Raw genomic sequence first — 22,276 nt, forward strand, 5'->3', positions numbered from 1 at the left:
GGCTCTCTGTCCTGCCAGAAGGCCCAGCTGGCCTGCGGGTCCTTAGAGTGGCAAAAACATCCGAAAACTGAGATTGAGGGTCCGGTGGTTGTCTGCACTTTTGTGCTGGGCACCCCAGGGAGGCCCGGGGGCTGGCTGAACAACGCGGTCTGCTGGGCGGGGGGGGGTTTGGAGGAGCAACTGATGCCCTTTGCACTTTGGGTAGCAAGTGTCTGAGGTGTCTCTGAGCCCTGCGCCATGTCGGGGGTGGGGGTGGGAGGTCGGGGGGGGGGGGTGGAGGAGCAGGAGGAGGAGGAGGTGGGAAGGGCCGTGGCCTGCAGTCGTGTTCCCGGGGTGGCTTCTTCCACAGGCTGCTTGGCCTGGGCTCCCTGCACCTGGGCCTTTGGAGGACTGGCCCTGTGCTTGCCAACGCTTCCCCTGCAGGGACCCAGAGCTGGGAGGTTGCATCTCTCAGCCCTGGGTCGGGCAGAGCCCCAGCGGGCCATGCCCACAACCTCTCTCAGCACGGGTCCCCCAGAAGGCTCCTTTGGGACCAGGATTCTCTTGCGGGTGACTCTTTAAGGTCTGGCCCCTGGATGGAGGGGCACCAGGAGTAGAGGAGCAGGAAGGGGAAGGGGTGGCCGTGCGAGGGGACACTTTCAGGCCAAGTCCCAGCTTCAGCCTGATCCTCCTGGGAACCCCGGGGTGTACGTCACACCTCCTGGTTGTCCCGCTCTGAGACAAGGAGCCGGGCTTCGCATTCCCCCAGCAGCCAGTCGTGGGCTGAGGACACCTGGGGCGTTGGGAACTCCCTGGCTTCTCCTTGGCTTAACATCTGGAGCTGCTTGTGAATCGTGCCGCCACACACACCCGAGTGCAGGTGTCTTCTGCACAGACTGCGGGCCTCGCTCTTCTGAATGCCGCTAGCTCGCCACCCACCCACGGGTGAACCTGGTCAGGGTACTTTCTCTCGGGGGCAGACTCTGATCCTGGCGGGCTACCGGTGTCTCTGTTTGCTCGTTTCTTTCTTCCATTTCGGGAAAGGCTTCCTTACTGGGTGTGGAAATCTCCTATGCCTTTCCTCGCCTATTCTGTCAGCTTTAAAATTCTCTTTCAGTTGCCACCCTCACAGATGGATTAGGAAACTCTTTCCGGTGCACTCATTAGTGAAATGACCTCAATGAAGCTGGAATCCAATATCTAATCGCCGATTTTTAGCGAGTCCACACGCCAGGGGGGTCGGGGTCCAATGCAGCCCCGGCCAGGCCCAGGCCCCTTGGAATGGGCCACAGGAGGACACAGAGGAGGGTCCCGGCCCCCACGGTCGCGTTGCCGGCAGTTCTCCAAGGGCTTGGGCGTTTTCCAGAGGTAGGAGATGGAGGGGACTGATTTCTTCAGCGCCCCACTAACCACGCCACCCCACCCATGGGACACATCCCAAGAGAGAGAGAGAGACGCCCCATACACTCGCTCCCCTCCCCCATGCGCTGTGCCCCAGCCCGGGCCCGGGGGAATAGGCGGCAGCCCACCCACAGGGTGGGGGGCGCAGCTGAAAGGGGTTGTCGGGGAGGGCGGCCCCTGCCTGGGGTCAAAGGGCGGGCGACCCGCGCGTGCGCAATCGGCGGCGGCGGCGGGGGCGGCCACGAGCTGGGGGTGGGCCAGGCGAGGAGAGGAAGGGGGCTGGAAGGTCTCCACCTTGGCGAGTCCAGCCGTGGAGGCGCATCTTGTGTGAGTGTGAGTGAGTGAGTGTGAGTGTGAGTGTGTGTGTGTGTGTGTGTGTGTGTATAGAGAGACAGCCCCCCACCCCGGCCCGCCGCTCCCTGCCCGCCCCGCCCCGCCCCGCCTGTCACCCCCGTCCCTCGGAGCCCGCCGGACCCGCCCGCCCGGTGCGGGTCAGCGCCGGCGCGGGGCCTGGGGCGGGAGGAGGCGGCGGGGAAGCGCAGAGAGGCTCGGCTTCTTGAGCGGGGCAGGGGCGCCCTCCGCCGTCTAGGGCCACACCACCGTGAACGCGCCCGATCTCGTCTGGTCTCGGAAGCTAAGCAGGGTCGGGCCTGGTTAGTACTTGGATGGGAGACCGCCTGGGAATACTGGGTGCCGTAGGCTTCTTTTTTTTTTTTTTTTTTTTTGCCTCTTGTTCTGTCCCCTCTCTGGGAGCGAGGCGGCGGCCCGGGGCGGGGGTCACCCCCACCCTCAGCGCCCGCCGCGGTGCCTGGCGCCCCAGCCCGCACCGTGGGGCCTCCTCTTGTCCCAAGCCGCGACACCGCCGTCACGCGGCAGCATGCGTGGCTTCTGGACTGTCAGGTCTCAGACCAAAGGTCTGCTCCGTGGGAACCGACACGCTGGAGGAAACCTTGAGAGTCTGAGAGGGGAGGGAGTTCCAGAAGAAGGCCAGGATGTCATTTTGAGGGAGTATGTGACCAGAACTCGTCCCGTTGCTTTTGGGGTTCTATGGGCTACACGTAGGAATCTTTGGTGGTGGCACCTGATGTTGGGGGATCCGGAGTCACACCCAGACCTGCCCCACAGGCCTCCTTTTACTTTTCTCTTCGGATTCATTATGTTTAAAAAGTGTCTCTTATCTCTATGATTGCATTTTCTTTTCTCTCTCTTTTCAAGCAGATGATGGGAGTCCAAGTATTAAGGTGACATGTGTTGCCCGTGCCCCCCTCCCCCCTGTGTTCTTATTCATTAACCTCTGATGTTGTTCCAGCGTATTGTGGGGGTACCAATGTTAAGGTCGGGTACGTTGCCCTCTCCCAGCCTCCCCCCTCGGGTCAGAGCCTCAAGTGCGCCCATCCCCCAGTCGGTGCGCACCCACCCCATTCCTAATGGAGGTGTATGCCCATCCCCTCCCCCCACCCGCCCGACACCCACCCGATGAAGGTGATTCCTCTGTGTCCACTTGGGTGTCCGTCGGTTCGTACCCATTTGCTGGTGAGCGCGAGCACGTGGTGCTCGTGTGTCCATTCTTGGGCTACCTGGCTTACTGGAACGGGTTCCAGCTCTGGCCAGGAGAACCACGAGAGGTGCCCTCTCACCGCTGCTCCTCCTAGCTGAATAGCACTCCGTGGTGTCCACGCGCCACATTTCATTTACGCACTCGTGGGTCGATGGGCACTCGGGTCGCTTCCAGGTCTTTGCGATTGTGACTTGTGCCCTGACTCTAACCCTAACCCTTACCCAGCCCCGTCTCCTCCTCGGCCCCTGCCTGACTGACTCCTTCCCGCCCGGCCTGTCACCTGTCACCGTCCTCTGCCCCTGCCTGACACGCTCCTCCCCGCCCGGGCCGTCACCGTCCTCGGCCCCTGCCTGACGGGGCTCCTCCGTCGCCTGGGCCTTCCAAGGGCTTGGTGTGGACGCTGGTTCCAGGACGCCCTCCCAGGAACCCGGTAGCAGGGCGGCCGCAGCGTCTCGCGCCACCCAACCGTCCGCCGGCCGGCGGCCGTCGCTAAGTGGCCTGCGGGGGACGTGCCCCCACTGTGGGGCGGGCGCCCAGCCTGGTGTCTTCTCTGAGGCCCCGTGGCTGCTTTTCCCCCCCCCGCAAGGGGAGAGCCGCGGAGGTGGGGACCGCCTCCTCGTGGGGACGTACACCCAGCTCTCCACGTCGGATTCCGGGGCTCTCTGTCCTGCCAGAAGGCCCAGCTGGCCTGCGGGTCCTTAGAGTGGCAAAAACATCCGAAAACTGAGATTGAGGGTCCGGTGGTTGTCTGCACTTTTGTGCTGGGCACCCCAGGGAGGCCCGGGGGCTGGCTGGACAACGCGGTCTGCTGGGCGGGGGGGGGGGTTTGGAGGAGCAACTGATGCCCTTTGCACTTTGGGTAGCAAGTGTCTGAGGTGTCTCTGAGCCCTGCGCCATGTCGGGGGTGGGGGTGGGAGGTCGGGGGGGGGGTGGAGGAGCAGGAGGAGGAGGAGGAGGAGGAGGTGGGAAGGGCCGTGGCCTGCAGTCGTGTTCCCGGGGTGGCTTCTTCCACAGGCTGCTTGGCCTGGGCTCCCTGCACCTGGGCCTTTGGAGGACTGGCCCTGTGCTTGCCAACGCTTCCCCTGCAGGGACCCAGAGCTGGGAGGTTGCATCTCTCAGCCCTGGGTCGGGCAGAGCCCCAGCGGGCCATGCCCACAACCTCTCTCAGCACGGGTCCCCCAGAAGGCTCCTTTGGGACCAGGATTCTCTTGCGGGTGACTCTTTAAGGTCTGGCCCCTGGATGGAGGGGCACCAGGAGTAGAGGAGCAGGAAGGGGAAGGGGGTGGCCGTGCGAGGGGACACTTTGAGGCCAAGTCCCAGCTTCAGCCTGATCCTCCTGGGAACCCCGGGGTGTACGTCACACCTCCTGGTTGTCCCGCTCTGAGACAAGGAGCCGGGCTTCGCATTCCCCCAGCAGCCAGTCGTGGGCTGAGGACACCTGGGGCGTTGGGAACTCCCTGGCTTCTCCTTGGCTTAACATCTGGAGCTGCTTGTGAATCGTGCCGCCACACACACCCGAGTGCAGGTGTCTTCTGCACAGACTGCGGGCCTCGCTCTTCTGAATGCCGCTAGCTCGCCACCCACCCACGGGTGAACCTGGTCAGGGTACTTTCTCTCGGGGGCAGACTCTGATCCTGGCGGGCTACCGGTGTCTCTGTTTGCTCGTTTCTTTCTTCCATTTCGGGAAAGGCTTCCTTACTGGGTGTGGAAATCTCCTATGCCTTTCCTCGCCTATTCTGTCAGCTTTAAAATTCTCTTTCAGTTGCCACCCTCACAGATGGATTAGGAAACTCTTTCCGGTGCACTCATTAGTGAAATGACCTCAATGAAGCTGGAATCCAATATCTAATCGCCGATTTTTAGCGAGTCCACACGCCAGGGGGGTCGGGGTCCAATGCAGCCCCGGCCAGGCCCAGGCCCCTTGGAATGGGCCACAGGAGGACACAGAGGAGGGTCCCGGCCCCCACGGTCGCGTTGCCGGCAGTTCTCCAAGGGCTTGGGCGTTTTCCAGAGGTAGGAGATGGAGGGGACTGATTTCTTCAGCGCCCCACTAACCACGCCACCCCACCCATGGGACACATCCCAAGAGAGAGAGAGAGACGCCCCATACACTCGCTCCCCTCCCCCATGCGCTGTGCCCCAGCCCGGGCCCGGGGGAATAGGCGGCAGCCCACCCACAGGGTGGGGGGCGCAGCTGAAAGGGGTTGTCGGGGAGGGCGGCCCCTGCCTGGGGTCAAAGGGCGGGCGACCCGCGCGTGCGCAATCGGCGGCGGCGGCGGGGGCGGCCACGAGCTGGGGGTGGGCCAGGCGAGGAGAGGAAGGGGGCTGGAAGGTCTCCACCTTGGCGAGTCCAGCCGTGGAGGCGCATCTTGTGTGAGTGTGAGTGAGTGAGTGTGAGTGTGAGTGTGTGTGTGTGTGTGTGTGTGTGTATAGAGAGACAGCCCCCCACCCCGGCCCGCCGCTCCCTGCCCGCCCCGCCCCGCCCCGCCTGTCACCCCCGTCCCTCGGAGCCCGCCGGACCCGGCCGGTGAACTCAACAGGCCCGCCCGGTGCGGGTCAGCGCCGGCGCGGGGCCTGGGGCGGGAGGAGGCGGCGGGGAAGCGCAGAGAGGCTCGGCTTCTTGAGCGGGGCAGGGGCGCCCTCCGCCGTCTAGGGCCACACCACCCTGAACGCGCCCGATCTCGTCTGGTCTCGGAAGCTAAGCAGGGTCGGGCCTGGTTAGTACTTGGATGGGAGACCGCCTGGGAATACTGGGTGCCGTAGGCTTCTTTTTTTTTTTTTTTTTTTTTGCCTCTTGTTCTGTCCCCTCTCTGGGAGCGAGGCGGCGGCCCGGGGCGGGGGTCACCCCCACCCTCAGCGCCCGCCGCGGTGCCTGGCGCCCCAGCCCGCACCGTGGGGCCTCCTCTTGTCCCAAGCCGCGACACCGCCGTCACGCGGCAGCATGCGTGGCTTCTGGACTGTCAGGTCTCAGACCAAAGGTCTGCTCCGTGGGAACCGACACGCTGGAGGAAACCTTGAGAGTCTGAGAGGGGAGGGAGTTCCAGAAGAAGGCCAGGATGTCATTTTGAGGGAGTATGTGACCAGAACTCGTCCCGTTGCTTTTGGGGTTCTATGGGCTACACGTAGGAATCTTTGGTGGTGGCACCTGATGTTGGGGGATCCGGAGTCACACCCAGACCTGCCCCACAGGCCTCCTTTTACTTTTCTCTTCGGATTCATTATGTTTAAAAAGTGTCTCTTATCTCTATGATTGCATTTTCTTTTCTCTCTCTTTTCAAGCAGATGATGGGAGTCCAAGTATTAAGGTGACATGTGTTGCCCGTGCCCCCCTCCCCCCTGTGTTCTTATTCATTAACCTCTGATGTTGTTCCAGCGTATTGTGGGGGTACCAATGTTAAGGTCGGGTACGTTGCCCTCTCCCAGCCTCCCCCCTCGGGTCAGAGCCTCAAGTGCGCCCATCCCCCAGTCGGTGCGCACCCACCCCATTCCTAATGGAGGTGTATGCCCATCCCCTCCCCCCACCCGCCCGACACCCACCCGATGAAGGTGATTCCTCTGTGTCCACTTGGGTGTCCGTCGGTTCGTACCCATTTGCTGGTGAGCGCGAGCACGTGGTGCTCGTGTGTCCATTCTTGGGCTACCTGGCTTACTGGAACGGGTTCCAGCTCTGGCCAGGAGAACCACGAGAGGTGCCCTCTCACCGCTGCTCCTCCTAGCTGAATAGCACTCCGTGGTGTCCACGCGCCACATTTCATTTACGCACTCGTGGGTCGATGGGCACTCGGGTCGCTTCCAGGTCTTTGCGATTGTGACTTGTGCCCTGACTCTAACCCTAACCCTTACCCAGCCCCGTCTCCTCCTCGGCCCCTGCCTGACTGACTCCTTCCCGCCCGGCCTGTCACCTGTCACCGTCCTCTGCCCCTGCCTGACACGCTCCTCCCCGCCCGGGCCGTCACCGTCCTCGGCCCCTGCCTGACGGGGCTCCTCCGTCGCCTGGGCCTTCCAAGGGCTTGGTGTGGACGCTGGTTCCAGGACGCCCTCCCAGGAACCCGGTAGCAGGGCGGCCGCAGCGTCTCGCGCCACCCAACCGTCCGCCGGCCGGCGGCCGTCGCTAAGTGGCCTGCGGGGGACGTGCCCCCACTGTGGGGCGGGCGCCCAGCCTGGTGTCTTCTCTGAGGCCCCGTGGCTGCTTTTCCCCCCCCCGCAAGGGGAGAGCCGCGGAGGTGGGGACCGCCTCCTCGTGGGGACGTACACCCAGCTCTCCACGTCGGATTCCGGGGCTCTCTGTCCTGCCAGAAGGCCCAGCTGGCCTGCGGGTCCTTAGAGTGGCAAAAACATCCGAAAACTGAGATTGAGGGTCCGGTGGTTGTCTGCACTTTTGTGCTGGGCACCCCAGGGAGGCCCGGGGGCTGGCTGGACAACGCGGTCTGCTGGGCGGGGGGGGGGGTTTGGAGGAGCAACTGATGCCCTTTGCACTTTGGGTAGCAAGTGTCTGAGGTGTCTCTGAGCCCTGCGCCATGTCGGGGGTGGGGGTGGGAGGTCGGGGGGGGGGTGGAGGAGCAGGAGGAGGAGGAGGAGGAGGAGGTGGGAAGGGCCGTGGCCTGCAGTCGTGTTCCAGGGGTGGCTTCTTCCACAGGCTGCTTGGCCTGGGCTCCCTGCACCTGGGCCTTTGGAGGACTGGCCCTGTGCTTGCCAACGCTTCCCCTGCAGGGACCCAGAGCTGGGAGGTTGCATCTCTCAGCCCTGGGTCGGGCAGAGCCCCAGCGGGCCATGCCCACAACCTCTCTCAGCACGGGTCCCCCAGAAGGCTCCTTTGGGACCAGGATTCTCTTGCGGGTGACTCTTTAAGGTCTGGCCCCTGGATGGAGGGGCACCAGGAGTAGAGGAGCAGGAAGGGGAAGGGGGTGGCCGTGCGAGGGGACACTTTGAGGCCAAGTCCCAGCTTCAGCCTGATCCTCCTGGGAACCCCGGGGTGTACGTCACACCTCCTGGTTGTCCCGCTCTGAGACAAGGAGCCGGGCTTCGCATTCCCCCAGCAGCCAGTCGTGGGCTGAGGACACCTGGGGCGTTGGGAACTCCCTGGCTTCTCCTTGGCTTAACATCTGGAGCTGCTTGTGAATCGTGCCGCCACACACACCCGAGTGCAGGTGTCTTCTGCACAGACTGCGGGCCTCGCTCTTCTGAATGCCGCTAGCTCGCCACCCACCCACGGGTGAACCTGGTCAGGGTACTTTCTCTCGGGGGCAGACTCTGATCCTGGCGGGCTACCGGTGTCTCTGTTTGCTCGTTTCTTTCTTCCATTTCGGGAAAGGCTTCCTTACTGGGTGTGGAAATCTCCTATGCCTTTCCTCGCCTATTCTGTCAGCTTTAAAATTCTCTTTCAGTTGCCACCCTCACAGATGGATTAGGAAACTCTTTCCGGTGCACTCATTAGTGAAATGACCTCAATGAAGCTGGAATCCAATATCTAATCGCCGATTTTTAGCGAGTCCACACGCCAGGGTGGTCGGGGTCCAATGCAGCCCCGGCCAGGCCCAGGCCCCTTGGACTGGGCCACAGGAGGACACAGAGGAGGGTCCCGGCCCCCACGGTCGCGTTGCCGGCAGTTCTCCAAGGGCTTGGGCGTTTTCCAGAGGTAGGAGATGGAGGGGACTGATTTCTTCAGCGCCCCACTAACCACGCCACCCCACCCATGGGACACATCCCAAGAGAGAGAGAGAGACGCCCCATACACTCGCTCCCCTCCCCCATGCGCTGTGCCCCAGCCCGGGCCCGGGGGAATAGGCGGCAGCCCACCCACAGGGTGGGGGGCGCAGCTGAAAGGGGTTGTCGGGGAGGGCGGCCCCTGCCTGGGGTCAAAGGGCGGGCGACCCGCGCGTGCGCAATCGGCGGCGGCGGCGGGGGCGGCCACGAGCTGGGGGTGGGCCAGGCGAGGAGAGGAAGGGGGCTGGAAGGTCTCCACCTTGGCGAGTCCAGCCGTGGAGGCGCATCTTGTGTGAGTGTGAGTGAGTGAGTGTGAGTGTGAGTGTGTGTGTGTGTGTGTGTGTGTGTATAGAGAGACAGCCCCCCACCCCGGCCCGCCGCTCCCTGCCCGCCCCGCCCCGCCCCGCCTGTCACCCCCGTCCCTCGGAGCCCGCCGGACCCGGCCGGTGAACTCAACAGGCCCGCCCGGTGCGGGTCAGCGCCGGCGCGGGGCCTGGGGCGGGAGGAGGCGGCGGGGAAGCGCAGAGAGGCTCGGCTTCTTGAGCGGGGCAGGGGCGCCCTCCGCCGTCTAGGGCCACACCACCCTGAACGCGCCCGATCTCGTCTGGTCTCGGAAGCTAAGCAGGGTCGGGCCTGGTTAGTACTTGGATGGGAGACCGCCTGGGAATACCGGGTGCCGTAGGCTTCTTTTTTTTTTTTTTTTTTTTGCCTCTTGTTCTGTCCCCTCTCTGGGAGCGAGGCGGCGGCCCGGGGCGGGGGTCACCCCCACCCTCAGCGCCCGCCGCGGTGCCTGGCGCCCCAGCCCGCACCGTGGGGCCTCCTCTTGTCCCAAGCCACGACACCGCCGTCACGCGGCAGCATGCGTGGCTTCTGGACTGTCAGGTCTCAGACCAAAGGTCTGCTCCGTGGGAACCGACACGCTGGAGGAAACCTTGAGAGTCTGAGAGGGGAGGGAGTTCCAGAAGAAGGCCAGGATGTCATTTTGAGGGAGTATGTGACCAGAACTCGTCCCGTTGCTTTTGGGGTTCTATGGGCTACACGTAGGAATCTTTGGTGGTGGCACCTGATGTTGGGGGATCCGGAGTCACACCCAGACCTGCCCCACAGGCCTCCTTTTACTTTTCTCTTCGGATTCATTATGTTTAAAAAGTGTCTCTTATCTCTATGATTGCATTTTCTTTTCTCTCTCTTTTCAAGCAGATGATGGGAGTCCAAGTATTAAGGTGACATGTGTTGCCCGTGCCCCCCTCCCCCCTGTGTTCTTATTCATTAACCTCTGATGTTGTTCCAGCGTATTGTGGGGGTACCAATGTTAAGGTCGGGTACGTTGCCCTCTCCCAGCCTCCCCCCTCGGGTCAGAGCCTCAAGTGCGCCCATCCCCCAGTCGGTGCGCACCCACCCCATTCCTAATGGAGGTGTATGCCCATCCCCTCCCCCCACCCGCCCGACACCCACCCGATGAAGGTGATTCCTCTGTGTCCACTTGGGTGTCCGTCGGTTCGTACCCATTTGCTGGTGAGCGCGAGCACGTGGTGCTCGTGTGTCCATTCTTGGGCTACCTGGCTTACTGGAACGGGTTCCAGCTCTGGCCAGGAGAACCACGAGAGGTGCCCTCTCACCGCTGCTCCTCCTAGCTGAATAGCACTCCGTGGTGTCCACGCGCCACATTTCATTTACGCACTCGTGGGTCGATGGGCACTCGGGTCGCTTCCAGGTCTTTGCGATTGTGACTTGTGCCCTGACTCTAACCCTAACCCTTACCCAGCCCCGTCTCCTCCTCGGCCCCTGCCTGACTGACTCCTTCCCGCCCGGCCTGTCACCTGTCACCGTCCTCTGCCCCTGCCTGACACGCTCCTCCCCGCCCGGGCCGTCACCGTCCTCGGCCCCTGCCTGACGGGGCTCCTCCGTCGCCTGGGCCTTCCAAGGGCTTGGTGTGGACGCTGGTTCCAGGACGCCCTCCCAGGAACCCGGTAGCAGGGCGGCCGCAGCGTCTCGCGCCACCCAACCGTCCGCCGGCCGGCGGCCGTCGCTAAGTGGCCTGCGGGGGACGTGCCCCCACTGTGGGGCGGGCGCCCAGCCTGGTGTCTTCTCTGAGGCCCCGTGGCTGCTTTTCCCCCCCCCGCAAGGGGAGAGCCGCGGAGGTGGGGACCGCCTCCTCGTGGGGACGTACACCCAGCTCTCCACGTCGGATTCCGGGGCTCTCTGTCCTGCCAGAAGGCCCAGCTGGCCTGCGGGTCCTTAGAGTGGCAAAAACATCCGAAAACTGAGATTGAGGGTCCGGTGGTTGTCTGCACTTTTGTGCTGGGCACCCCAGGGAGGCCCGGGGGCTGGCTGGACAACGCGGTCTGCTGGGCGGGGGGGGGGTTTGGAGGAGCAACTGATGCCCTTTGCACTTTGGGTAGCAAGTGTCTGAGGTGTCTCTGAGCCCTGCGCCATGTCGGGGGTGGGGGTGGGAGGTCGGGGGGGGGGTGGAGGAGCAGGAGGAGGAGGAGGAGGAGGAGGTGGGAAGGGCCGTGGCCTGCAGTCGTGTTCCAGGGGTGGCTTCTTCCACAGGCTGCTTGGCCTGGGCTCCCTGCACCTGGGCCTTTGGAGGACTGGCCCTGTGCTTGCCAACGCTTCCCCTGCAGGGACCCAGAGCTGGGAGGTTGCATCTCTCAGCCCTGGGTCGGGCAGAGCCCCAGCGGGCCATGCCCACAACCTCTCTCAGCACGGGTCCCCCAGAAGGCTCCTTTGGGACCAGGATTCTCTTGCGGGTGACTCTTTAAGGTCTGGCCCCTGGATGGAGGGGCACCAGGAGTAGAGGAGCAGGAAGGGGAAGGGGGTGGCCGTGCGAGGGGACACTTTGAGGCCAAGTCCCAGCTTCAGCCTGATCCTCCTGGGAACCCCGGGGTGTACGTCACACCTCCTGGTTGTCCCGCTCTGAGACAAGGAGCCGGGCTTCGCATTCCCCCAGCAGCCAGTCGTGGGCTGAGGACACCTGGGGCGTTGGGAACTCCCTGGCTTCTCCTTGGCTTAACATCTGGAGCTGCTTGTGAATCGTGCCGCCACACACACCCGAGTGCAGGTGTCTTCTGCACAGACTGCGGGCCTCGCTCTTCTGAATGCCGCTAGCTCGCCACCCACCCACGGGTGAACCTGGTCAGGGTACTTTCTCTCGGGGGCAGACTCTGATCCTGGCGGGCTACCGGTGTCTCTGTTTGCTCGTTTCTTTCTTCCATTTCGGGAAAGGCTTCCTTACTGGGTGTGGAAATCTCCTATGCCTTTCCTCGCCTATTCTGTCAGCTTTAAAATTCTCTTTCAGTTGCCACCCTCACAGATGGATTAGGAAACTCTTTCCGGTGCACTCATTAGTGAAATGACCTCAATGAAGCTGGAATCCAATATCTAATCGCCGATTTTTAGCGAGTCCACACGCCAGGGGGGTCGGGGTCCAATGCAGCCCCGGCCAGGCCCAGGCCCCTTGGACTGGGCCACAGGAGGACACAGAGGAGGGTCCCGGCCCCCACGGTCGCGTTGCCGGCAGTTCTCCAAGGGCTTGGGCGTTTTCCAGAGGTAGGAGATGGAGGGGACTGATTTCTTCAGCGCCCCACTAACCACGCCACCCCACCCATGGGACACATCCCAAGAGAGAGAGAGAGACGCCCCATACACTCGCTCCCCTCCCCCATGCGCTGTGCCCCAGCCCGGGCCCGGGGGAATAGGCGGCAGCCCACCCACAGGGTGGGGGGCGCAGCTGAAAGGGGTTGTCGGGGAGGGCGGCCCCTGCCTGGGGTCAAAGGGCGGGCGACCCGCGCGTGCGCAATCGGCGGCGGCGGCGGGGGCGGCCACGAGCTGGGGGTGGGCCAGGCGAGGAGAGGAAGGGGGCTGGAAGGTCTCCACCTTGGCGAGTCCAGCCGTGGAGGCGCATCTTGTGTGAGTGTGAGTGAGTGAGTGTGAGTGTGAGTGTGTGTGTGTGTGTGTGTGTGTGTATAGAGAGACAGCCCCCCACCCCGGCCCGCCGCTCCCTGCCCGCCCCGCCCCGCCCCGCCTGTCACCCCCGTCCCTCGGAGCCCGCCGGACCCGGCCGGTGAACTCAACAGGCCCGCCCGGTGCGGGTCAGCGCCGGCGCGGGGCCTGGGGCGGGAGGAGGCGGCGGGGAAGCGCAGAGAGGCTCGGCTTCTTGAGCGGGGCAGGGGCGCCCTCCGCCGTCTAGGGCCACACCACCGTGAACGCGCCCGATCTCGTCTGGTCTCGGAAGCTAAGCAGGGTCGGGCCTGGTTAGTACTTGGATGGGAGACCGCCTGGGAATACTGGGTGCCGTAGGCTTCTTTTTTTTTTTTTTTTTTTTTGCCTCTTGTTCTGTCCCCTCTCTGGGAGCGAGGCGGCGGCCCGGGGCGGGGGTCACCCCCACCCTCAGCGCCCGCCGCGGTGCCTGGCGCCCCAGCCCGCACCGTGGGGCCTCCTCTTGTCCCAAGCCGCGACACCGCCGTCACGCGGCAGCATGCGTGGCTTCTGGACTGTCAGGTCTCAGACCAAAGGTCTGCTCCGTGGGAACCGACACGCTGGAGGAAACCTTGAGAGTCTGAGAGGGGAGGGAGTTCCAGAAGAAGGCCAGGATGTCATTTTGAGGGAGTATGTGACCAGAACTCGTCCCGTTGCTTTTGGGGTTCTATGGGCTACACGTAGGAATCTTTGGTGGTGGCACCTGATGTTGGGGGATCCGGAGTCACACCCAGACCTGCCCCACAGGCCTCCTTTTACTTTTCTCTTCGGATTCATTATGTTTAAAAAGTGTCTCTTATCTCTATGATTGCATTTTCTTTTCTCTCTCTTTTCAAGCAGATGATGGGAGTCCAAGTATTAAGGTGACATGTGTTGCCCGTGCCCCCCTCCCCCCTGTGTTCTTATTCATTAACCTCTGATGTTGTTCCAGCGTATTGTGGGGGTACCAATGTTAAGGTCGGGTACGTTGCCCTCTCCCAGCCTCCCCCCTCGGGTCAGAGCCTCAAGTGCGCCCATCCCCCAGTCGGTGCGCACCCACCCCATTCCTAATGGAGGTGTATGCCCATCCCCTCCCCCCACCCGCCCGACACCCACCCGATGAAGGTGATTCCTCTGTGTCCACTTGGGTGTCCGTCGGTTCGTACCCATTTGCTGGTGAGCGCGAGCACGTGGTGCTCGTGTGTCCATTCTTGGGCTACCTGGCTTACTGGAACGGGTTCCAGCTCTGGCCAGGAGAACCACGAGAGGTGCCCTCTCACCGCTGCTCCTCCTAGCTGAATAGCACTCCGTGGTGTCCACGCGCCACATTTCATTTACGCACTCGTGGGTCGATGGGCACTCGGGTCGCTTCCAGGTCTTTGCGATTGTGACTTGTGCCCTGACTCTAACCCTAACCCTTACCCAGCCCCGTCTCCTCCTCGGCCCCTGCCTGACTGACTCCTTCCCGCCCGGCCTGTCACCTGTCACCGTCCTCTGCCCCTGCCTGACACGCTCCTCCCCGCCCGGGCCGTCACCGTCCTCGGCCCCTGCCTGACGGGGCTCCTCCGTCGCCTGGGCCTTCCAAGGGCTTGGTGTGGACGCTGGTTCCAGGACGCCCTCCCAGGAACCCGGTAGCAGGGCGGCCGCAGCGTCTCGCGCCACCCAACCGTCCGCCGGCCGGCGGCCGTCGCTAAGTGGCCTGCGGGGGACGTGCCCCCACTGTGGGGCGGGCGCCCAGCCTGGTGTCTTCTCTGAGGCCCCGTGGCTGCTTTTCCCCCCCCCGCAAGGGGAGAGCCGCGGAGGTGGGGACCGCCTCCTCGTGGGGACGTACACCCAGCTCTCCACGTCGGATTCCGGGGCTCTCTGTCCTGCCAGAAGGCCCAGCTGGCCTGCGGGTCCTTAGAGTGGCAAAAACATCCGAAAACTGAGATTGAGGGTCCGGTGGTTGTCTGCACTTTTGTGCTGGGCACCCCAGGGAGGCCCGGGGGCTGGCTGGACAACGCGGTCTGCTGGGCGGGGGGGGGGGTTTGGAGGAGCAACTGATGCCCTTTGCACTTTGGGTAGCAAGTGTCTGAGGTGTCTCTGAGCCCTGCGCCATGTCGGGGGTGGGGGTGGGAGGTCGGGGGGGGGGTGGAGGAGCAGGAGGAGGAGGAGGAGGAGGAGGTGGGAAGGGCCGTGGCCTGCAGTCGTGTTCCCGGGGTGGCTTCTTCCACAGGCTGCTTGGCCTGGGCTCCCTGCACCTGGGCCTTTGGAGGACTGGCCCTGTGCTTGCCAACGCTTCCCCTGCAGGGACCCAGAGCTGGGAGGTTGCATCTCTCAGCCCTGGGTCGGGCAGAGCCCCAGCGGGCCATGCCCACAACCTCTCTCAGCACGGGTCCCCCAGAAGGCTCCTTTGGGACCAGGATTCTCTTGCGGGTGACTCTTTAAGGTCTGGCCCCTGGATGGAGGGGCACCAGGAGTAGAGGAGCAGGAAGGGGAAGGGGGTGGCCGTGCGAGGGGACACTTTGAGGCCAAGTCCCAGCTTCAGCCTGATCCTCCTGGGAACCCCGGGGTGTACGTCACACCTCCTGGTTGTCCCGCTCTGAGACAAGGAGCCGGGCTTCGCATTCCCCCAGCAGCCAGTCGTGGGCTGAGGACACCTGGGGCGTTGGGAACTCCCTGGCTTCTCCTTGGCTTAACATCTGGAGCTGCTTGTGAATCGTGCCGCCACACACACCCGAGTGCAGGTGTCTTCTGCACAGACTGCGGGCCTCGCTCTTCTGAATGCCGCTAGCTCGCCACCCACCCACGGGTGAACCTGGTCAGGGTACTTTCTCTCGGGGGCAGACTCTGATCCTGGCGGGCTACCGGTGTCTCTGTTTGCTCGTTTCTTTCTTCCATTTCGGGAAAGGCTTCCTTACTGGGTGTGGAAATCTCCTATGCCTTTCCTCGCCTATTCTGTCAGCTTTAAAATTCTCTTTCAGTTGCCACCCTCACAGATGGATTAGGAAACTCTTTCCGGTGCACTCATTAGTGAAATGACCTCAATGAAGCTGGAATCCAATATCTAATCGCCGATTTTTAGCGAGTCCACACGCCAGGGGGGTCGGGGTCCAATGCAGCCCCGGCCAGGCCCAGGCCCCTTGGACTGGGCCACAGGAGGACACAGAGGAGGGTCCCGGCCCCCACGGTCGCGTTGCCGGCAGTTCTCCAAGGGCTTGGGCGTTTTCCAGAGGTAGGAGATGGAGGGGACTGATTTCTTCAGCGCCCCACTAACCACGCCACCCCACCCATGGGACACATCCCAAGAGAGAGAGAGAGACGCCCCATACACTCGCTCCCCTCCCCCATGCGCTGTGCCCCAGCCCGGGCCCGGGGGAATAGGCGGCAGCCCACCCACAGGGTGGGGGGCGCAGCTGAAAGGGGTTGTCGGGGAGGGCGGCCCCTGCCTGGGGTCAAAGGGCGGGCGACCCGCGCGTGCGCAATCGGCGGCGGCGGCGGGGGCGGCCACGAGCTGGGGGTGGGCCAGGCGAGGAGAGGAAGGGGGCTGGAAGGTCTCCACCTTGGCGAGTCCAGCCGTGGAGGCGCATCTTGTGTGAGTGTGAGTGAGTGAGTGTGAGTGTGAGTGTGTGTGTGTGTGTGTGTGTGTGTATAGAGAGACAGCCCCCCACCCCGGCCCGCCGCTCCCTGCCCGCCCCGCCCCGCCCCGCCTGTCACCCCCGTCCCTCGGAGCCCGCCGGACCCGGCCGGTGAACTCAACAGGCCCGCCCGGTGCGGGTCAGCGCCGGCGCGGGGCCTGGGGCGGGAGGAGGCGGCGGGGAAGCGCAGAGAGGCTCGGCTTCTTGAGCGGGGCAGGGGCGCCCTCCGCCGTCTAGGGCCACACCACCCTGAACGCGCCCGATCTCGTCTGGTCTCGGAAGCTAAGCAGGGTCGGGCCTGGTTAGTACTTGGATGGGAGACCGCCTGGGAATACTGGGTGCCGTAGGCTTCTTTTTTTTTTTTTTTTTTTTTGCCTCTTGTTCTGTCCCCTCTCTGGGAGCGAGGCGGCGGCCCGGGGCGGGGGTCACCCCCACCCTCAGCGCCCGCCGCGGTGCCTGGCGCCCCAGCCCGCACCGTGGGGCCTCCTCTTGTCCCAAGCCGCGACACCGCCGTCACGCGGCAGCATGCGTGGCTTCTGGACTGTCAGGTCTCAGACCAAAGGTCTGCTCCGTGGGAACCGACACGCTGGAGGAAACCTTGAGAGTCTGAGAGGGGAGGGAGTTCCAGAAGAAGGCCAGGATGTCATTTTGAGGGAGTATGTGACCAGAACTCGTCCCGTTGCTTTTGGGGTTCTATGGGCTACACGTAGGAATCTTTGGTGGTGGCACCTGATGTTGGGGGATCCGGAGTCACACCCAGACCTGCCCCACAGGCCTCCTTTTACTTTTCTCTTCGGATTCATTATGTTTAAAAAGTGTCTCTTATCTCTATGATTGCATTTTCTTTTCTCTCTCTTTTCAAGCAGATGATGGGAGTCCAAGTATTAAGGTGACATGTGTTGCCCGTGCCCCCCTCCCCCCTGTGTTCTTATTCATTAACCTCTGATGTTGTTCCAGCGTATTGTGGGGGTACCAATGTTAAGGTCGGGTACGTTGCCCTCTCCCAGCCTCCCCCCTCGGGTCAGAGCCTCAAGTGCGCCCATCCCCCAGTCGGTGCGCACCCACCCCATTCCTAATGGAGGTGTATGCCCATCCCCTCCCCCCACCCGCCCGACACCCACCCGATGAAGGTGATTCCTCTGTGTCCACTTGGGTGTCCGTCGGTTCGTACCCATTTGCTGGTGAGCGCGAGCACGTGGTGCTCGTGTGTCCATTCTTGGGCTACCTGGCTTACTGGAACGGGTTCCAGCTCTGGCCAGGAGAACCACGAGAGGTGCCCTCTCACCGCTGCTCCTCCTAGCTGAATAGCACTCCGTGGTGTCCACGCGCCACATTTCATTTACGCACTCGTGGGTCGATGGGCACTCGGGTCGCTTCCAGGTCTTTGCGATTGTGACTTGTGCCCTGACTCTAACCCTAACCCTTACCCAGCCCCGTCTCCTCCTCGGCCCCTGCCTGACTGACTCCTTCCCGCCCGGCCTGTCACCTGTCACCGTCCTCTGCCCCTGCCTGACACGCTCCTCCCCGCCCGGGCCGTCACCGTCCTCGGCCCCTGCCTGACGGGGCTCCTCCGTCGCCTGGGCCTTCCAAGGGCTTGGTGTGGACGCTGGTTCCAGGACGCCCTCCCAGGAACCCGGTAGCAGGGCGGCCGCAGCGTCTCGCGCCACCCAACCGTCCGCCGGCCGGCGGCCGTCGCTAAGTGGCCTGCGGGGGACGTGCCCCCACTGTGGGGCGGGCGCCCAGCCTGGTGTCTTCTCTGAGGCCCCGTGGCTGCTTTTCCCCCCCCCGCAAGGGGAGAGCCGCGGAGGTGGGGACCGCCTCCTCGTGGGGACGTACACCCAGCTCTCCACGTCGGATTCCGGGGCTCTCTGTCCTGCCAGAAGGCCCAGCTGGCCTGCGGGTCCTTAGAGTGGCAAAAACATCCGAAAACTGAGATTGAGGGTCCGGTGGTTGTCTGCACTTTTGTGCTGGGCACCCCAGGGAGGCCCGGGGGCTGGCTGGACAACGCGGTCTGCTGGGCGGGGGGGGGGGTTTGGAGGAGCAACTGATGCCCTTTGCACTTTGGGTAGCAAGTGTCTGAGGTGTCTCTGAGCCCTGCGCCATGTCGGGGGTGGGGGTGGGAGGTCGGGGGGGGGGTGGAGGAGCAGGAGGAGGAGGAGGAGGAGGAGGTGGGAAGGGCCGTGGCCTGCAGTCGTGTTCCAGGGGTGGCTTCTTCCACAGGCTGCTTGGCCTGGGCTCCCTGCACCTGGGCCTTTGGAGGACTGGCCCTGTGCTTGCCAACGCTTCCCCTGCAGGGACCCAGAGCTGGGAGGTTGCATCTCTCAGCCCTGGGTCGGGCAGAGCCCCAGCGGGCCATGCCCACAACCTCTCTCAGCACGGGTCCCCCAGAAGGCTCCTTTGGGACCAGGATTCTCTTGCGGGTGACTCTTTAAGGTCTGGCCCCTGGATGGAGGGGCACCAGGAGTAGAGGAGCAGGAAGGGGAAGGGGGTGGCCGTGCGAGGGGACACTTTGAGGCCAAGTCCCAGCTTCAGCCTGATCCTCCTGGGAACCCCGGGGTGTACGTCACACCTCCTGGTTGTCCCGCTCTGAGACAAGGAGCCGGGCTTCGCATTCCCCCAGCAGCCAGTCGTGGGCTGAGGACACCTGGGGCGTTGGGAACTCCCTGGCTTCTCCTTGGCTTAACATCTGGAGCTGCTTGTGAATCGTGCCGCCACACACACCCGAGTGCAGGTGTCTTCTGCACAGACTGCGGGCCTCGCTCTTCTGAATGCCGCTAGCTCGCCACCCACCCACGGGTGAACCTGGTCAGGGTACTTTCTCTCGGGGGCAGACTCTGATCCTGGCGGGCTACCGGTGTCTCTGTTTGCTCGTTTCTTTCTTCCATTTCGGGAAAGGCTTCCTTACTGGGTGTGGAAATCTCCTATGCCTTTCCTCGCCTATTCTGTCAGCTTTAAAATTCTCTTTCAGTTGCCACCCTCACAGATGGATTAGGAAACTCTTTCCGGTGCACTCATTAGTGAAATGACCTCAATGAAGCTGGAATCCAATATCTAATCGCCGATTTTTAGCGAGTCCACACGCCAGGGTGGTCGGGGTCCAATGCAGCCCCGGCCAGGCCCAGGCCCCTTGGACTGGGCCACAGGAGGACACAGAGGAGGGTCCCGGCCCCCACGGTCGCGTTGCCGGCAGTTCTCCAAGGGCTTGGGCGTTTTCCAGAGGTAGGAGATGGAGGGGACTGATTTCTTCAGCGCCCCACTAACCACGCCACCCCACCCATGGGACACATCCCAAGAGAGAGAGAGAGACGCCCCATACACTCGCTCCCCTCCCCCATGCGCTGTGCCCCAGCCCGGGCCCGGGGGAATAGGCGGCAGCCCACCCACAGGGTGGGGGGCGCAGCTGAAAGGGGTTGTCGGGGAGGGCGGCCCCTGCCTGGGGTCAAAGGGCGGGCGACCCGCGCGTGCGCAATCGGCGGCGGCGGCGGGGGCGGCCACGAGCTGGGGGTGGGCCAGGCGAGGAGAGGAAGGGGGCTGGAAGGTCTCCACCTTGGCGAGTCCAGCCGTGGAGGCGCATCTTGTGTGAGTGTGAGTGAGTGAGTGTGAGTGTGAGTGTGTGTGTGTGTGTGTGTGTGTGTATAGAGAGACAGCCCCCCACCCCGGCCCGCCGCTCCCTGCCCGCCCCGCCCCGCCCCGCCTGTCACCCCCGTCCCTCGGAGCCCGCCGGACCCGGCCGGTGAACTCAACAGGCCCGCCCGGTGCGGGTCAGCGCCGGCGCGGGGCCTGGGGCGGGAGGAGGCGGCGGGGAAGCGCAGAGAGGCTCGGCTTCTTGAGCGGGGCAGGGGCGCCCTCCGCCGTCTAGGGCCACACCACCCTGAACGCGCCCGATCTCGTCTGGTCTCGGAAGCTAAGCAGGGTCGGGCCTGGTTAGTACTTGGATGGGAGACCGCCTGGGAATACCGGGTGCCGTAGGCTTCTTTTTTTTTTTTTTTTTTTTGCCTCTTGTTCTGTCCCCTCTCTGGGAGCGAGGCGGCGGCCCGGGGCGGGGGTCACCCCCACCCTCAGCGCCCGCCGCGGTGCCTGGCGCCCCAGCCCGCACCGTGGGGCCTCCTCTTGTCCCAAGCCACGACACCGCCGTCACGCGGCAGCATGCGTGGCTTCTGGACTGTCAGGTCTCAGACCAAAGGTCTGCTCCGTGGGAACCGACACGCTGGAGGAAACCTTGAGAGTCTGAGAGGGGAGGGAGTTCCAGAAGAAGGCCAGGATGTCATTTTGAGGGAGTATGTGACCAGAACTCGTCCCGTTGCTTTTGGGGTTCTATGGGCTACACGTAGGAATCTTTGGTGGTGGCACCTGATGTTGGGGGATCCGGAGTCACACCCAGACCTGCCCCACAGGCCTCCTTTTACTTTTCTCTTCGGATTCATTATGTTTAAAAAGTGTCTCTTATCTCTATGATTGCATTTTCTTTTCTCTCTCTTTTCAAGCAGATGATGGGAGTCCAAGTATTAAGGTGACATGTGTTGCCCGTGCCCCCCTCCCCCCTGTGTTCTTATTCATTAACCTCTGATGTTGTTCCAGCGTATTGTGGGGGTACCAATGTTAAGGTCGGGTACGTTGCCCTCTCCCAGCCTCCCCCCTCGGGTCAGAGCCTCAAGTGCGCCCATCCCCCAGTCGGTGCGCACCCACCCCATTCCTAATGGAGGTGTATGCCCATCCCCTCCCCCCACCCGCCCGACACCCACCCGATGAAGGTGATTCCTCTGTGTCCACTTGGGTGTCCGTCGGTTCGTACCCATTTGCTGGTGAGCGCGAGCACGTGGTGCTCGTGTGTCCATTCTTGGGCTACCTGGCTTACTGGAACGGGTTCCAGCTCTGGCCAGGAGAACCACGAGAGGTGCCCTCTCACCGCTGCTCCTCCTAGCTGAATAGCACTCCGTGGTGTCCACGCGCCACATTTCATTTACGCACTCGTGGGTCGATGGGCACTCGGGTCGCTTCCAGGTCTTTGCGATTGTGACTTGTGCCCTGACTCTAACCCTAACCCTTACCCAGCCCCGTCTCCTCCTCGGCCCCTGCCTGACTGACTCCTTCCCGCCCGGCCTGTCACCTGTCACCGTCCTCTGCCCCTGCCTGACACGCTCCTCCCCGCCCGGGCCGTCACCGTCCTCGGCCCCTGCCTGACGGGGCTCCTCCGTCGCCTGGGCCTTCCAAGGGCTTGGTGTGGACGCTGGTTCCAGGACGCCCTCCCAGGAACCCGGTAGCAGGGCGGCCGCAGCGTCTCGCGCCACCCAACCGTCCGCCGGCCGGCGGCCGTCGCTAAGTGGCCTGCGGGGGACGTGCCCCCACTGTGGGGCGGGCGCCCAGCCTGGTGTCTTCTCTGAGGCCCCGTGGCTGCTTTTCCCCCCCCCGCAAGGGGAGAGCCGCGGAGGTGGGGACCGCCTCCTCGTGGGGACGTACACCCAGCTCTCCACGTCGGATTCCGGGGCTCTCTGTCCTGCCAGAAGGCCCAGCTGGCCTGCGGGTCCTTAGAGTGGCAAAAACATCCGAAAACTGAGATTGAGGGTCCGGTGGTTGTCTGCACTTTTGTGCTGGGCACCCCAGGGAGGCCCGGGGGCTGGCTGGACAACGCGGTCTGCTGGGCGGGGGGGGGGTTTGGAGGAGCAACTGATGCCCTTTGCACTTTGGGTAGCAAGTGTCTGAGGTGTCTCTGAGCCCTGCGCCATGTCGGGGGTGGGGGTGGGAGGTCGGGGGGGGGTGGAGGAGCAGGAGGAGGAGGAGGAGGAGGAGGTGGGAAGGGCCGTGGCCTGCAGTCGTGTTCCAGGGGTGGCTTCTTCCACAGGCTGCTTGGCCTGGGCTCCCTGCACCTGGGCCTTTGGAGGACTGGCCCTGTGCTTGCCAACGCTTCCCCTGCAGGGACCCAGAGCTGGGAGGTTGCATCTCTCAGCCCTGGGTCGGGCAGAGCCCCAGCGGGCCATGCCCACAACCTCTCTCAGCACGGGTCCCCCAGAAGGCTCCTTTGGGACCAGGATTCTCTTGCGGGTGACTCTTTAAGGTCTGG

The 22,276-nt window shown here is 63.7% G+C and overlaps 6 non-coding genes across 6 annotated transcripts; all 6 read left to right on the forward strand.

Moving 5' to 3' along the window:
• The first annotated feature begins 1,963 nt into the window (after window positions 1-1,963).
• Window positions 1,964-2,082, forward strand: LOC142874432 (5S ribosomal RNA). The gene has a single exon (XR_012922249.1). It is a non-coding gene; the product is annotated as a 5S ribosomal RNA (ribosomal RNA).
• Window positions 2,083-5,585: 3,503 nt separating this feature from the next.
• LOC142874422 (5S ribosomal RNA) lies at window positions 5,586-5,704 on the forward strand. Its single transcript, XR_012922239.1, has one exon. It is a non-coding gene; the product is annotated as a 5S ribosomal RNA (ribosomal RNA).
• Window positions 5,705-9,207: 3,503 nt separating this feature from the next.
• LOC142874712 (5S ribosomal RNA) lies at window positions 9,208-9,326 on the forward strand. The gene has a single exon (XR_012922351.1). It is a non-coding gene; the product is annotated as a 5S ribosomal RNA (ribosomal RNA).
• Window positions 9,327-12,827: 3,501 nt separating this feature from the next.
• On the forward strand, window positions 12,828-12,946 carry LOC142874433 (5S ribosomal RNA). Its single transcript, XR_012922250.1, has one exon. It is a non-coding gene; the product is annotated as a 5S ribosomal RNA (ribosomal RNA).
• Window positions 12,947-16,449: 3,503 nt separating this feature from the next.
• Window positions 16,450-16,568, forward strand: LOC142874423 (5S ribosomal RNA). Its single transcript, XR_012922240.1, has one exon. It is a non-coding gene; the product is annotated as a 5S ribosomal RNA (ribosomal RNA).
• A 3,503-nt stretch (window positions 16,569-20,071) lies between these two features.
• Window positions 20,072-20,190, forward strand: LOC142874724 (5S ribosomal RNA). The gene has a single exon (XR_012922362.1). It is a non-coding gene; the product is annotated as a 5S ribosomal RNA (ribosomal RNA).
• Window positions 20,191-22,276: the final 2,086 nt, after the last annotated feature.

Source organism: Microcebus murinus, chromosome 12, assembly GCF_040939455.1.
Source record: "Microcebus murinus isolate Inina chromosome 12, M.murinus_Inina_mat1.0, whole genome shotgun sequence".
Classification (NCBI taxonomy): Eukaryota; Metazoa; Chordata; class Mammalia; order Primates; family Cheirogaleidae; genus Microcebus; species Microcebus murinus.